The sequence below is a fragment of the Rhagoletis pomonella genome, unplaced genomic scaffold (genome assembly GCF_013731165.1).
Source record: "Rhagoletis pomonella isolate Grant_MI unplaced genomic scaffold, Rhpom_1.0 Rhpom_scaffold_00062, whole genome shotgun sequence".
In the NCBI taxonomy this organism is placed as follows: domain Eukaryota; kingdom Metazoa; phylum Arthropoda; class Insecta; order Diptera; family Tephritidae; genus Rhagoletis; species Rhagoletis pomonella.
In genome coordinates this window covers 222,154-239,122 of record NW_023458616.1, presented here as the reverse complement: position 1 = coordinate 239,122, position 16,969 = coordinate 222,154, and the positions used below count along the sequence as shown (strand labels likewise).

General features: G+C 34.3%; 1 protein-coding gene across 1 annotated transcript in view; it reads left to right on the top strand.

Moving 5' to 3' along the window:
- Positions 1 to 1,651: 1,651 nt before the first annotated feature.
- Positions 1,652 to 16,969, top strand: part of LOC118749828 — a 26,581-nt gene continuing 11,263 nt past the window's right edge. The window contains exon 1 of the mRNA XM_036484608.1: positions 1,652 to 1,793. The gene's annotated coding sequence lies outside the window, so the exon portion shown is untranslated. The remainder of the gene's footprint in view (positions 1,794 to 16,969) is intronic.

The following is a 16,969-nucleotide window of genomic DNA, read 5'->3' as shown; positions in this document are numbered from 1 at the left end:
AGCAGAAAAACTTAAAAAAATGCAAAAGCAAATGGGCGTCGCTGAACTTAAAATGAAGCAAGATGTTCCTACTAGATGGAATTCTGCCCTTATCATGATGGAGCGTATATACTTAATAAAGGAACCGCTCTCTGCAGTAATAACTTCCTTACCGAATGCTCCGGAATTTTTAATGCATCAGAGTGGGAAAGATTACAAGATTCGATCAACGTTTTGAAGCCAATAGAGTCTATGACAACTGAGCTTTCTGCTGAAAACTATCCGACGATGTCATTGGTGGTGCCTTTAGTCAGAGGACTCCAATTTACAATAAGATCCCAGCAAATGAAAACTACAGAGGGAGAAAGTTTAAAAACCAGTTTGTTGGAAGTAATTTGGAGAAGACTAGGCCAATTACAGTCCGACAAGATGTGTGCAAAATCGACTTTTTTGGATCCACGGTTTAAAAAGATTGCGTTTGGCAATGAAAACAATGCAAGTAATGCTCAGAAATGGTTAGCAGAAGAGGTTACAAATTTAATACATCTACGAAACAGAAGAACTTCCACTGTTTCAGCAAGAGAAGTACAGATGGATACAGATCAAATATCTCTTTGGACTCTACATGACCAAAAAGTGCCTGAAGCAAAAACTATTTGCCACAACGCCCCTAATGTTAATGCACACATCGCATTAGAACAATGTCTAAGACAGGATTTCGTTGAGAGACACCAAAACCCATTAAACTATTCGGACTGTAATAAGTCAGCATTTCCAGAACTTTATGACCTCTCAAAAAAGTACTTATGTATACCTGCAACTTCAGTTCCATCCGAAAGGGGTTTCTCTAAAGCTGGCGAAATAATAAATGAAAAAAGAAATAATTTTTTTGAACTGCAATTTCGATATTTAAACAATAATATGTAGGTATTTTTTACATTGGATATTTTTAGTGCTTATTTTTTATTATACTGAATATTTTGCTTGTGTTATATTTAGTTTTATTCTGTTATTGAAGTATTTATTTATTTAAAGATAGTTTTCATTCAAAATTCATGTGCCCTTATTGGTTTAGATTGAAATTAATAAAATAACAGTACTAAGAATTAAATAAAGTGATTTCGTTACCAAATTTGAATGAATAAATGAGTGAAAAAATTCATTCGATTACCAAAATCATTCAGTAACTAGCTATCGATAGTTGAAATCACTCGATAGTTCCCAACACTACTTAACATCCTATATCTAAAAAGCATTTAGTGAAACCAGCATGAGATTATGGGCTTTGAACGTCCTTGTTCTAGAGCATTGCCTAATAAGACCCCTTCCATATATCGTCGATGTTTTTGCAAAACCGCCCATCGACCAGTTGCAAAACCGCCTAAATCGCCGTTGTGCCAAAAATGAGATTCGGCAACCCCGAACTCCACGCATCGAGATTTATACATAAAAATCGTTAAATCGTAATTAAAACAATGCCTTCAAAGAAAATCCGTTTTTTCGCTCTCCTGTAAAATTTGAGTGCCGTAATATAGGCGGTTTTTCAATTGGTCGATGGGCGGTTTTGCAAAAACATCGACGATATTTTATAACTTTTCTTGTCTCTAATTTATTGCAAAGGATAATGCCAGTTATTTACTGATTTGCAGCGAAAACACAGTGATGAAAAAAAATGCGATATGATACTACAAACCTGGCGTCTGTTCGGAGCTTCAGTACTTATCATAATTTACATATGCAGCGTATTAATCATTTCAATGAATAGTTCCTCTCGCTCAAACTCAAGAAATGGACAAGCAGAAAGATTTCCTGAGGTAAGTAATCGTTAAATTATTTGTTTCATATATGTACTACGTATGTATGTATTAGAGTGATCGATTATTCGCCTTTGTTCCAAAAGCGAGATTTCGGGTTATTCCAAAAATGGCAATTTTGAAAAATCGGTTTCCAGTGGTCAAATAAAAAAAACGGATTGCGCGAATTTTTTTACATAATAATACGATTATATTCACTAGTAGTCAGAAATCATAACAAAAATTACAAGACATCCGTTAACAATAGTTCGAAGTATTTTGGTTTAAAAGTAAAACAAGAAACAATGGGGCGTATGCTGCGTAGGGCTGCCAGACGTCCCGGTTTTCCCGGACATGTCCCGGTTTTAGACTATTTGTCCCGGTGTCCCGGTCCAACCCCAAAAATGTCCCGGGTTTCGTTTAAGTGTCCTGGTTTTCGATTTGATTGCACAAATTTTGCATAAAAATGACTACACTGAAAGAAAAAACGCGTTGTAATATTAAGAAAAATTTTATGAATTTACTGGGGGAAATAACGCATAGTAAACATGAATATTTTTTATTTGATTATCGTTTTGAAATGTTCGTACTTAAAAATAATACTTTCATACCACGCACACGTGGTGTTGAATCAAACTGAACATTTGAATGCACATTGACATGTCTGGCTGTAGCTGAGTGCACGAAGATGCTTGCCACAATTTGCTAATTTCCAGAGCGTCAGGGTTCAAATCCCATTACAGACAGCATGGAATTTAAATATATATATTTTTTAACTTAATTATGAAAAAGCATCCGTTAAGTGCAAAGCGCTTCATTTTAATATTGGCGTATTTCAATTGAATATTTCTATACTAAATACTGAAATTTGTATACTTCAATTTATTACGAGTTGGGTTGGTGCTCTTTCATATGCGATTTTTTTTTTAATTTAGCACGTTTTGCACAAGCAATAGTTGATGATTAATATAAGTATGTACCTAAATACGTTAAAATGACTTGCACAGAGTTTTACATTTATATTAAGCAAAAGCCATAAGTTTTGAAACAAGTTCACAGCAACGAAACAAATGACTGATATTTTAATGTTACCTTGTATTTAATTTTTTTCATTCGTGAAACCGAGATTACTTATAAGTACTGTGCCGTACAAAATTATTGGCTCGGAGGCTCTTTCATCAGATCACAATTTCTAATCAGATCTTTTGGAAAAATGTTTAAAATGTAGCTTTTGAGCCAATTAATAAAGTGCAAGTCTGAAGTTACCAGAAAATTTCGTTGATTTTTTGCAATTATTTATTTTTTGCTGACAGTGTTTTCCACATTCAAAAAAATTTCGAACATAGTTTGTATGGAAGAAACTCTCAGTAAAAACAATACCAAAAATCAACTAAATTTGTATGGGCTGACTAGAAAGTTGCGAATTTTTATGCAAAATTATTGCATTTTCCCGAGTTTTGCACAAAGTTTAGAAATTTTATTTTTATGTTTTCTGATGTATTTAGTATAAACTGTATTTTTATAAGGAACAAAAAAGGTACATGCATTGTGGAAAATTCTCTGTACTTTAGTTGTGATAAATTGTTTTGTTTTGCTGGTGTATGTTGTAATGATCTCATAATCTCATGTTTTTATGCTTTTTTTGTCAAAATAAAATTTTACTACATCCTTTCGTACGTAATTTTTGTCGAAACGAAATGGAAGGGAGCGAGAGGCCTCTCCCCCCTTAAATGTCCCGGTTTGGCAACAGAGATATTTGGCAGCCCTACGTATGCATAAAACCTAAGCAAATCCTTTTTCTTAAAGTTTCAGACTTTTTAATCGATTTTTTCAAGTGCGGCGGCGAGGAGTTGATAAGGTGCATGCATCAACTCTTGTGCAGAATATGGTCAGATGAACGCATGCCCGACGACTGGAATTTAAGTGTGCTCTGCCCAATCCACAAGAAAGGTGACCCCGCCATTCGCGCCAACTAACGCGGGATCAGCCTTCTAAGCATAGGTTAAAAGGTCTTATCGAGCGTATTGTGTGAAAGACTGAAGCCCACCGTCAATGAACTGATTTGGCCTTATCAGTGTGGCTTTAGACCTGGAAAATCCACCATAGACCAGGTATTCACAATACGTAAAATCTTGGAAAGGACCCGCGAAAGGATCGACACTCACCACCTATTTGCCGAATTTAAAGCTTCTTTTGACAGGACTAAAAGGAATTGCCTATACGCCGCCATGTCTGAATTTGGCATCCCCTAAAAACTCATACGGCTGTGTAAAATGACGTTGAGCAATACCACTAGCTCCGTCCGAATTGGGAAATACCTCTCCGAGCCGTTCGTCACCAAACGGGGTTTCAGACATGGCGACTCAATTTCATGTGACTTCTTTAATCTGATGTTGGGGAAGATAATAAGAGCTGCAGAACTCAACCGCTCAGGAACAATTTACTACAAGAGCGTGCAATTGCTGGCTTATGCCGATGACATCGACATCATCATTAACAAAAACCGCGAAGTCTGTTCTGCCTTTTCCAAGTTGGAGTATCTCCTGTCATCAAACAAACAGTCAGCACATTCGCGCCTTGGCACCCACGTCACTGTTCACAGTTATAATTTCGAGAAAGTAGAGAATTTCGTTTACTTGGGAACCAGCATTAACACCAATAATAATGTCAGCATTGAAATCCAACGCAGAATCACTCTTGCCAACAAGTGCTACTTTGGACTGAGTAGGCAATTCAGGAGTAAAGTCCTCTCTCGACGTACGAAAACCCTGCTCTATGACAATGACAAAATCCGATGAGGCGGCTCTTGGAGTGTTCGAGAGAAAGATTTTGCGGTAGATTGACGGGCCTTTACGCGTTGGCGACGGCGAGTACCGCAGACGATGGAACGATGACCTGTATGAGCTTTACGACGACATGGACATAGCCATGTCGTTCGAATACACACCGACGCTAAAGCTCTGAAAGTATTCAACTCGGAACCCGCTGGTGGTAGCAGAGGAAGAGGGAGGCCCCCACTGCGATGGAAGATCAGGTGGAGAAGGACTTGGCTTCACTTCGCGTTTCCAATTGGCGTCAGTTGGCACAGAAGAGAAACGACTGGCGTGCTTTGCTGAACTCGGCCAAAATCGCTTAGGCGGTTACAGCGCCAAAAAAGAATAAGATATACAATTTTAAGTAAAAGTAATTGCTTATTTCTTATGCATGCGGCCCAATGAGTAAAACATTCAAGCTCGATTTTACTTATATTTTTTAAAACTTTTTCAATTTATTTCGGGTCCTGAATACTTGTAATTGATTATTTAAGCACATCTAAATGGAGTCAGATATTACAAGCTTATTACTGGAATTAAATATACAATACATGCTTGATAATATGAACTAGCTAAAAACACATTTGTGACTTTGTCACTTTTGCGAATATCAAAAGCAAAAAATATCCCCATTTTGTTGATCTGGGCCAAATTCTTGTAAAATTGTTTGTTGGGTTGGCGCTACTTCGGCTGGTAAAATAAAATGCGAAAATAGGTTTTCCTGAGCCCTCCTACGCGTTTCGGTGCTGTTTTCCGCACCTTTTTCAGGAAGTCTATATTTGAACAATATAACTATAAACAATAAACACGAAAAACATTAACATACATATATAAGTGTGTCAATAGACATTGCAAATAATCACGTACATAAACTCACAGTTAATATACGAAGCACATTTTTATTCGTACGGCTAGTGCTCTTTTCGTTGTGCCTACGTAGCATTTGTTGCAGTTTTCATTGCCATCGCCATTGCATTTAATTTCATAAACTACATTGGTTTGCTGCTCCTTCTCAATCTTGTATTTCGTTTTTGTGAATATTCCATTAAGCGTATTATGTGGCTTGTGAGCATATATTATTTTGTCATTCCTTATTATTTTTCGTAGTGTTTGTTTATTTGTTAGTCCTGGTATGTATTTAATACCGACGAATTTTTTGTTTGTGCTTTCTGGGTGAACTCTGGTGTTTTGATTTTGTCGGTGAATCTTGTATACTGTCCTCTTTTTATACCCGAGCGTACTTGTGCACAAGGGTATATTAATTTTGTTCACATAACGGTTGTTTGTAACAGCCAAAACGAATCGAGATAGATATAGACCAATGTATACATAAATGCTCAGAATGAATAGAGAAATCGATTAAGCCATGTCTGTCTGTCCGTCCGTCTGTCCGTCCGGCCGAGTACACGATAACTCGAGCAAAAATTGAGATATCTCAACGAAATTTGGTATGTAGGTTTCTGTTAATCCAAGGTAGGTTGGTATTGAAAATGGGCGAAATCGGACTGTAACCACGCCCACTTCCCATATAACAGTAATTTTCAGAAATACGAAAACTGCGATATTTTAGTAACTACTGAAGATTATTCACTCAAAATTGATATTTACAACAATTTTTAGACGAAAACTAAGAATATTATAAATTTGTGGAAAATGGGCGTAGCCACGCCCACTTATGGTTACATGTGTATATCTCGGTAACAGCTGCACCAATTTCTTCCAAACTTGGCACAGTTGTTGGTCGTGGTACAGCATACTAAATGGCCGAAAATTTAAAAAGCGGGCAATAACCACGCCCACATCCCATTTAGTTTAGAGAAATACAAAGTCTTCGATAAATCAGTAAATATTAAAGTTAATTTATTCAATATTGATGCTTGCAACAATTCATTACCAAGAAATACGTTTGTGGTAAAATTTTGGAAAATGGGCGTTGAACCGCCCACTTATGATCACATATATGTATATCGGTAACCGTTCTACCAATTTGTACCAAACTCGGTTTGGCTATTGTCCTTGCCACGTAAAAGCAAAACGTTGAAAATTATTGAAATCGGACTAAAAATACGGCCGCTTTTCATATAACGGTAAATTTCAGAAATGCTTGAAACTGCAATATTTCGAAATTTAAGTACGCTAATTTACTCAAAATTGATACACCCCGGCATACCATCTAGCCACGGTGTCCTTGAACCAGATTCAACTGAATCGGTCTGGAACGATGGAATTTCCGATTAGACTATTTTTGGGGGATGTTCCTGAGTTAGAATACGTGAAGTTTAAAATCGTAGCAAGTGCCGTTTTTAAAACCGGTAACTTTTTCGATTTTCAGGTGGGTTCTCGATAAGGTTCTAGATGAATGATTATATATATTTACATATATACAAGTCGATTGTGTACATATTTATACATATATGAGCAGGCTCGAATATAGGGCGGAGATGTTTCCCCACGGGGCCAGATTTTTCCTTAAATTTAGTTGAAAGATACAGATTATAAAATTTTGTTAAGTATATAAATTTGATTATTTTATATTCACATAGCTTTTATAATATCCAATAAATGAGAACGCGCATGTCTAGATACACATTCAAGTGTGGTAAGATCATTTCCGTGCTAGTCAAAATAACCACCAATCTGGCCTAATGAGAAACAATAGAAACACGTGTTGTCTAAATGTAGTGTTCGCAATGATTTTCCCATGGTTCAAGAAATTTTTGAGCTTTGTACCAAAAGTTTTATACTGCAGTGGAGTCTACTAAATAGACGACATACACATCGAGCCATAACCGTCGAAATAACGTAAGCGACATTTTTTTCAAAATTTTCTTCTTTTCTTTGCATTTTCGCATCAAAACGAAAATTTTGAAAAAAAAATGTCGCTTAGGTTATTTTGGCGGTCAGAGCTCGATATGTACATATATACATGTACATATACCCTGTGGGGAGTTTTGTAGTCGTCTACTACAATAGCCAAATTTTGGTCACTTATAACGGCCAACTTTTATCTGGTTTCAAAAAAAATTCACTATAAAGAATTATTACTCTCTAGATTTTCTTTTATTAAATAGTTAGTTTTTTCATTTAATAACATAAACTTGTGTTATCGCCCAGGGCCGGTACTAAATATGGGCCGGCCCCCCCTCTAACCCTAACACTTTTTTTTTTAATATTTTAACGAATTTCCAACGTTATCACTACATACTTATTCAGTGCTTTTGAAAAATACCAAGTATTTTCGAGAATGTCTTTTTTGTTGTAGAAAAATTTCGTCTAAAAAGAGAATTGGTTTTGCTATACTGTTTGTACAGATAAAGGGAATGCGTAAAATAGCTTTTATTGTTTTAGTCGAATGCGTTCCTTTAAGCTCAGATGGGCTGTATGCAAGAAGCTCGTCTTCTATTGATTTCTGATTTTCCCCTGCTGTAAATAACCTCGAGTCTCTTTGAAGGTCGCTCTACAATTTCGAGCTCAAAAAGTTTCATGAACTATGGGAAAATCATTGCGATCACAATATTTAGGCAACACGAGTTGACTTGGAACCTTTCTATTCTTTCTCATTAGGCCAGATTGGCAGTTATTTTGACTAGCACGGAAATTACCTTACCACACTTGAATGTGTATCTAGACATGCGCGTTCGCAATTATTGGATATTATAAAAGCTATGTGAATATCAAATAATCAAATTTATCTACTTAACAAAATTTTATAATTTTTATCTTTCAACTAAATTTAAGGAAAAATCTGGCCGCGTGGGGAAACACCTCCGCCCTATATTCGAGCCTGCTCATATATGTATACAATCGACTTGTATATATGTAAATATATGTATATAATCATTCATCTAGAACCTTATCGAAAACCTACCAAAAAATCGAAAAGGTTACCGTTTTTAAAAACGGCGCTTGCTACGATTTTAAACTTCACGTATTCTAACTCGGGAACATTTCCCAAAAATAGTGTAATCCGAAATTTCGTCGTTCCAGACCGATTCAGTTGAATCTGGTTCAGGACACCGTGTAGCGGTAGCTTTCGGAAAGGTGAAAAAACACCTGCTTTGTTTGTGTTCCTGGTTCTTTGTTTTATTATAAGACATCAAGTTCACAGAGAAAAGTGGAATAAATTCGCAGAGTTTCCATAAAATATACATATCTGCTCCAAAAAGCAGGTTCTTTTTTTGTCACACCCGTGACATAATAAATAAATAAAATTTTTTCCATACAAATGTAAGCTGAAATTTTTTTCGTATTTTGTAATAACTCATATAATAATCAATTAGGTGTAGCTTTATCAAAATGTAGAATTGTTGAGTACTTTATACTAAAATTTAAACAAGAAAAAAAATTTTTCTGTACAAATGTCCACCCGTGACGGTGGAATCGCCCATAGCAGGACTAACAAACAACCAAACACTACGAAAAATAATAAGAAATGACAAAATAATATATGCTCACAAGCCACATAATACGCTTAATAGAATATTCACAAAAACGAAATACAAGATTGAGAAGGAGCAGCAAAGCAATGTAGTTTATGAAATTAAATGCAATGGCAATGGCAATGAAAACTGCAACAAATGCTACGTAGGCACAACGAAAAGAGCACTAGGCGTACGAATAAACGAACATAAAACGGATGCGCAAAACAAGAATATGACAACAGCGCTGGCTCGACACTTAGCCAGGGTGTCCAGATTGTTTAAAAAAAAGCGCAATTTCTGAAAAAAATCGCCAAAAGGCGCCAAATTTTTTTTCTAAATAAAATTCATGAAATCGATTTAACAAAACTTTTATTCTAAAAATGAGATCTTGTTATAATATAGTTTTTAAAACCAAAAACGAATATAATACCTTCAGGGGGTAATAATAAATAACACAAGTCACTTATACAATAAATAGTGATGTAGAAACAATTTTCTTTAAAAACACGCATACTTTTTAAAAATATTTGTTCAACATATTTTGCAATAGGACTGCGCAATTATTAAAATTATTTTAAATCGTATTATTTGATTGATCGCACAATCCGCTTTTAAGAGCTTGGCGCTAAAAACTAAATAAAGACCTATAATAAGGCGAGATCAGCTATTTCCACAATTTCTTCAAAATCACCTATAGTGTCTGAATGATTTACATTTCTGTTGTTGTCATATATTGAGCTATTCAACCTTGATAACATACTGTTGGATATTGGAAACGTTTTGCAGCAGAAACTATTAGCCTTCATATAACACTTTATTCGAACTATTGAATTAAGGCTTTCCAACCTCATCCTGAGCATGTGAGTGCGGCAAGGATAATAATATGAATTTACTTATATTTCCAAACTTTTATTGCTTATTGCGGTTTTCACTCCGTAAGCAATTACCCAAAATTCCTCAGAGTCGGATGGAATGGTTCTTAGAAAAGTTATTCCATGGGAAAGTTAAAATATTTAAATTTTGTTGCTAGTATAGGCTTTGGTTGATCTAACTGGTGCTAGTGCAAGTGAAAACGCAGTTTCCTTCACTTTATCACGTACATATGTATTTCATTGGTTTGAAATTGTGAATAAAACGACAGGCTCGTTAATATTTATATTGTTGTAAGCTTAAGGGTACTGTACTACCCGGGTAGATTGGGTGTGTTCTATGGTATAACACCAAGATCCTGAATACTATGCGTACACGGAAACACACATATTTTACAGTATGATTTGCATGAATGTAGAGATAGTTCTCATAAAAAAATTTCATAGTTGATTTCCCAACATTTTAATTTTTACACTTTCATATTTTTGGCATAAACAGGACGATATATGCGCATCTACAGGTAGTAGCAATAAGTTTGGGATTGTAGAAGTGTCTGCTATTTGGCACTGCTTTTATAACATAATTAGCATTTCGAAGTACAATGGCAGGGTTTGAAATGCTTAAGCAATATTATCAAAAGCATCGAAAATGTGCTGATGTTGTGCTTCTGAAGTTGTCTTGCTTCTAAATCAATATTCATGCTTTTGCTTTGGCTTCGAAAAAAAAAAAATATTTTTAAAAAGCTAAAACCCGCTTTCCATTCGTACTGTCATCAGGTTACTTTAAGAATGGAAAATTAAAGCCATTCAAATTCGTACTGTCATAAGGTATGTAACTTGAGAATGGAAACCGCTGCATCTTTTAGGCGCATCAGTATTACATAGTTTCATCCCAAGCTAATAAAAACGAGGTAAAAAACGAACAGCCACAGCAGCAGCACAAGAAGCGCTGAGAAGCAAAAGATTGTTTGAAGAACTTGTTGCTGCTGCTTGCTTATTGAAAAGTACGGTAGCAGAAGCAGAAGAAAGTGATTGGATTTCGCAGTTCGTCAGTTGCTTCCGCTGTCATATTTGAAAACGAAAACGAATAGCCACAGCAGCAACACGAAAAATGTTTAGAAGCAAACGATCGTTTGCTCTTCGACCTGAGAATAGGGTTGCCAGACCTAAAATGCCGAAAGGCGTACAGATAAGAACAAATTGGGGGACTTGGGGTGCAACTAAGAAAGTAAAAGGGGTATTTATCTGGGGATAAATATAACTGAATGCATTTTACAAAAGATTTATTTATTCGCTTATAGAACAACAAAACCGTTCGAAAATAAAAATTCAATAACATTTGAACAAAACATAGATATTTTTGGACTTTTTAATCTGAATTATTGGGTACGCAGTTACATGGCTGAAGTTTTACGCGCCTAAAAACCGCATAGATATTTGATACGTTTTTGCTGATGGCTTTTTTTGCATACAAAAATGAATTAGAAGAAAATGCGGAGGAACATTTGCAAACAAAAATTTTTTAAATCAACGCCAGTTTTTATAACTGCACTTCTTATATGAAAAAACGCTGTTTAAAACTTGTACTAATTTTACTAAAATTTTATGAGGCATGTAACTGCATATCCAGATTAAAAAGTTCCAAATTTGGATGGAAATTTGGTGCAAAAGGTCGTTTAAAGTACAAAACCGCGTATCAAGAAAATGCTAAACCTCGTATGTGAAGTTGCCTTAATTTTATAGGAGGAGTATAACTTGTCTTATTTCAAAACGGTTCTCACTTTTATCCCTAACTATCTCTTCTTCTTATATCTAAGTATCGATATTTTAGTATGAATGGATAAGTGCTTGATGCCAGGAGCTTCCAGGGAGCTAATATTGTTTTTGGCACAAAAGTAAGTTACGAAGTTTTGCAAAACCACATTACGCGGTTTGGACTTTAAACGACGAAAGAATCGTTTGCTTTTCAGCACGAACTAGCTGCTTCTTATCTGCTTCAATCGATCTTTGCTTTTGGTTCGACTGCGACTAATGCATGGGAATGCTGACGGCTTGTGAAAGCAAAACTTCTGTTTGATCGACTGCCACTCAGGGCTGCCATCTTGGGTCAAACCATGCCATTTTTGGCCCTATTTTACTACAAATGGCACTTAATTTTTCAGTCTGGCATAAAGTGCGAAAATGGCACTTTTGAAAAATGATAATGCTTTAATACATTTTTGTGAAATCCTTTGCGTGGACTTATTTTTCTCAACTAAAATTTACTAATTTACATAAGTAAGGTCTGATTATGCATACTTCGCACAACTTCTTAAACGTAACACAACTTTACAAAACTTAAGGCTGATTATGCTTCACATGCAACCAAATTTATCAGTACTACCAACCTTATGCAGCGACGCAATAGGGTTATTCACGGTGTGTGAACAAAAACCGCTGATTTTTGGTTTCTTTAGGTAAATAGATTTTTTTACAGAAAAATTCATTTAAGTGGTCCAAATTAAGTCGACACTAAAGTTCTTTGCAGTTTCACATAATTTTCAATACAATATCTGTCAAAGTACGTAAATAAAATACGTATGTTTATATTTACTAGAAAGAGCATAAAAATACCTTTCATTGATTGATTGATATATCATTTTATATAGTTAGGTTTAAGGACAACTGCCGACAGCGAAATAAAATATTTTCATATAAAATGAAAATTTTGAATAAAAAACATCGCGATATTGTCTTCTTTTTTTCTTTTAACATATAAAATTATATTTTAACATTTAGTGATATTACCAAAGATTTTTTATTAAAAATCATATATTTAAAGGTGTTTTTGTGCTCTTTCTTATCTTGTGCATATCTTTTAATATAGTTAATTACGTATTTTTTTAAGAAAAACAAATTTTTAATAAAATAATCTTTATTTTAATAATATATCAAAACACTTTTAATTACCTTTCCAACCATATGCATACTGTGAAAATTTGTTCAAACCCACTGCAGTTGAAATGTCACTTAAGAAAACGTGAGGCAAAATCTAAACTCAACAAAATGAAAAATTTTCAAACCGACGGCTGCCGAAGCTGACGCGCATAATGCGCGGTACATTTTATTAACAATCATTTTCTGCGTGTGCTTTGACTGAAACTGCTTTATTTTCCAGAAGCATTAGCAGAAGCAAAAGCAAATGAAATAAAACTTATTACAGTTTTTTAAAACACTGACAATGGTTAAGGTGAAAGAGAATAACAAGTATGTAACTATTAGAGGGCTGCATAAATGGTTTTGAAAGGGCAATCGAAACATTTGCTTATTTTGCTATACTTCACTTTCTCAGAGCTTTCAAATAGTGTCAAGTCCGGACTACTGAAAATAGTGAATCAAAACTTGTCTTCAACAAAACATTGCTACGTACTACTGCATTTACTGTCGAGTGCAGCTACTGTAGAGTAGACTGCATCACTCCCCATACAAAAAAACATCGGTACTGTTTTTCCACTGGAATTATAAAATCTATTATATATTAATACTTCCACCAAAATATCTCGCAAAAATATTAAGATTTACGTGAGCTGGACCGATTTGAAAATACCTCCAAAAATTGAGTTTTTTGATTAATAAAAACAGTTTTTTAAATTTTAAAGAAAATACCTCAGATGACTAAACAGTTTAAGCTTAAAAAGTTTGCATACAAATTTTTAAAAATATTTTCTACGGAATCATGATCATGAGATTTTTGATGTTGTTTTTGAACTTTTTCAAAGGCTGGTTTAAGAAAAACTTGAATAACTTAGCCAAAACCTTTCCAATTGAGACTCATGAGGTATCATTGGTAAGGTATTTTCACGCCCTTTAAATTTCTTTGTGAATAAGCTCATTCAAAGTATGAAAGAGGAAGGTAAGATAAACGAGTGTCATTCCATGTTGAATTAAGATGTGTTGGTATTTGATAAAGAAAATATTGGGACGTAAATGGTAAAAAGGGTGAGCAAATACCTTACCACTGATACCTCATAAGTCTATATCGGTAAAATTTCGGGGCTGTTATTCAAGTTTTTCTTACACAAATCTTTGAAAAAAGTTAAAAAACAGCATTAAAAATCTCATTATTATGATTCCGTTGATAAAAGTTTTTAATATTTTTATTTAGATTTTTAGGCTTAAACTGTTATGTCATCTGAGGAGATTTTTTTCAAAAAATCCTTTAAGAAACGATTTTTATTCATAAAGAACTCCATATTTAGAGGTATTTTCAAACCTGTCCAGCTCACTTAGTTCTTAATAACTTTTTTTTGGTGATGCAGTCTACTGTACAGTAATGCAGCGAGTGCAGTATAATTCTATGCATGCATAATTGCATTGTGTGTATATGTTACCTAATCTTAGCAACAACTTACCCCAGTTATTCTTAACTTTGGATTCTTTGATAGAGGAAACCTTATTTATAAGATAAATAACGTATATATGTATGTTTTTATTAAAATAATATATTATACTTGTATCAAGGCGTACTTACACAAAATGACTAACATTGAACATGTAAACTGGTGCCGTTTACCACACATCCAATTGTTTAACTGCATCCGCTATACTGCCCCGTTATTTGGCTGTATTTAGTGTAAATCACGATAGCCAGCAGCGACACTACATGTACAGTGCCGGATTTAGAATCTATGGGCCCATAGGTTCTTTCCGAGGAGTACTAAGAAAAACGGAGGCCAAGGGTCTCCTCGAGATTTTAGTTTTTTAAAGTTGTAAACATAACCTTACCTTACATGTAAAAATTATGATTAGGTTTTTCTATACAATCTAATGGCCTTATTCATACAAAATAAAAACGACGTTTAAAGAGCTATATAAAATGACGTTTTCATAAATTTTGCAGTTTATAAACCTTTTTTATACCTACTTTATTTTTTTGAATAAAGGTGCTGGCCCAATGCAGGCTTGCTTTGCTTGCTTCGCTGCGAGAAGTGTCAAAAATTATTTGGAATATACTAAAACGTATAAAGGCTGGCCAAATGGCAGCTTTTCCTAACTTGCTTTAAGCGCCTCAAAGTTTGAATTAGGCAATTGTTTTATTTGAAAGCGTTTTGTAGGCTTTTGACAAAGAGGTATGTTCCTTTCAAAATACATAAATTCAAACAAAAATTTGCTTACTTAATTTAAAAAAGTCACATAAAATGCAGGTAATTCGAAATGAAATAAAAATGATTCATTGTTTCCATATTTATATATAACATATCGTTATCTTATAGTAAAAAGTTGCAAAGCCCACTTTTACAAATTTTACACGAGAGGAAAAAAACTTCTTCTTCAAGTAAATCGCTTTTTTAAGTTATAGTTTTTTTAGTAAATGTAGATATAGATATGCATGTATCATTATTATCATTTCAAACATTAAATTAAATCAAACATTATTTCGCATTAATTTAAAAATAAATCTGAAAGTTTTTCATACATTTTTTAAAGTTTTCTAGGAAATAATTATTAACGTTAAGGGAACAGACATTGACTTTTCAACCAGACAGCTGGTTACTTTGACAGCGTTCCAAGCCACCATTCGGCCAAGCAAGTTTTCAAAGTAAATCAAAGCAAATTGAAGTCAGCAAGGCGCGCAAAGCAAGCCTGCATTGGGCCAGCGCCTTAAGGCCATAAATTTACATGCTTCGTAAATTTTAAACAACGCTATATTTTTTTTGTTTTGCATAGTAAGATGGGTATCGAATGAAAAACAAACTTTTTAATTTTTCACATATGTACATGCATACGTACAGCGCCGGACAAAAGTACAGAGAATTTTTCGCAATGTGTGCAAAGTAGAGCTCCAGATACCCGGGTATCGAGCAATGCGAGTAGCTCGATACTCGCTCGAAACTCGTTCATTGCTCAACTGCTCAAATGTTTGTTCAAAATTTTCGAGTGTTTGAACAATTTCATAAACAAAAGAAAATTTGTAAATTGTATGTAGCAGCTGCTTTCTAATTCATGTTAAATAAATTATATTATTAAATACCAATGAAACAATCTTTGCATTATGTATCAATAATTTGAAAAATTTAAAAAGTTGTTACCAAAAATGTCAATATAATAAAAAAAACATTGCTCAAATTACTCGAAAAAACTCGAATTGCTCGAGCTCATGCTTAAAAATTTTCGAGTAATGAGCATTGAACAAGTGTGCGAGTGCTCGCTGCTCATATACCCGGGCTGTTTGAAAATGTGCGAACAAAATCGAGAGCTCTAGTGCAAAGTCAAAGTCTTTTATTCGAATTGAATAAAAAACATTTTTGTTTTTTATGGACCTGAAAGTCGTTATATATCATTAAGTTTAATTTTCAATTTATAAGTTTAATTATATGTGTAGCATTTAGTTTACTTTTATTTGTAAAACAACAGGGCTTTAACAAGACTTCGTCGAATCGAAGATCATTGGTACTATGTAAACTAACCATACTCTAGAGTTAAATTTTTAGAAACTTATTTTATTTATCGTTTCTTTTTTTAAATTAATATGTTTTCCTTTTTTATTTTTCTTTTCTTTTAATTTTTCGATTTTCTATTAAAAAAAAAATTATATAAAATGTCTATACCCGAGCGCACTTGGGCACAAGGGTATTATAGTATTATAACTTTGTTCACATAACGGTTGTTTGTAACAGCCATAACGAATCGAGATAGATATAGACAAATTAAATTTAATAAATGATCAGAATGAAAAGAGAAGTCGATTGAGCCATGTCTGTCTGTCGGTCCGTCCGTGTACACGATAACTCGAGCAAAAATTGAAATGTGTCAAGGCGATCTGTTACTTCTCAGCTTGAAAAGGTTGGCCACATTCCTTAATTGTTGCAATATAATATGAATATATGAAGCATAAGATGAACAAACGACAAAAAAGCACCAATTTCAAATTTGGTATGTAGACTGCCCTTTTGGTATGTAGATTGCCCTTTACCCAAGGTAGGTTGGTATTGACCCCACGCCCACTTCCCATATAACGGTAGTTTTCAGAAATACGAAAACTTCGATATTTTAGTAACTAATTAAGGTTATTGGAGGATGGTTCCGTGCGCAGAAGTGGAAAACTTTTGACTGCC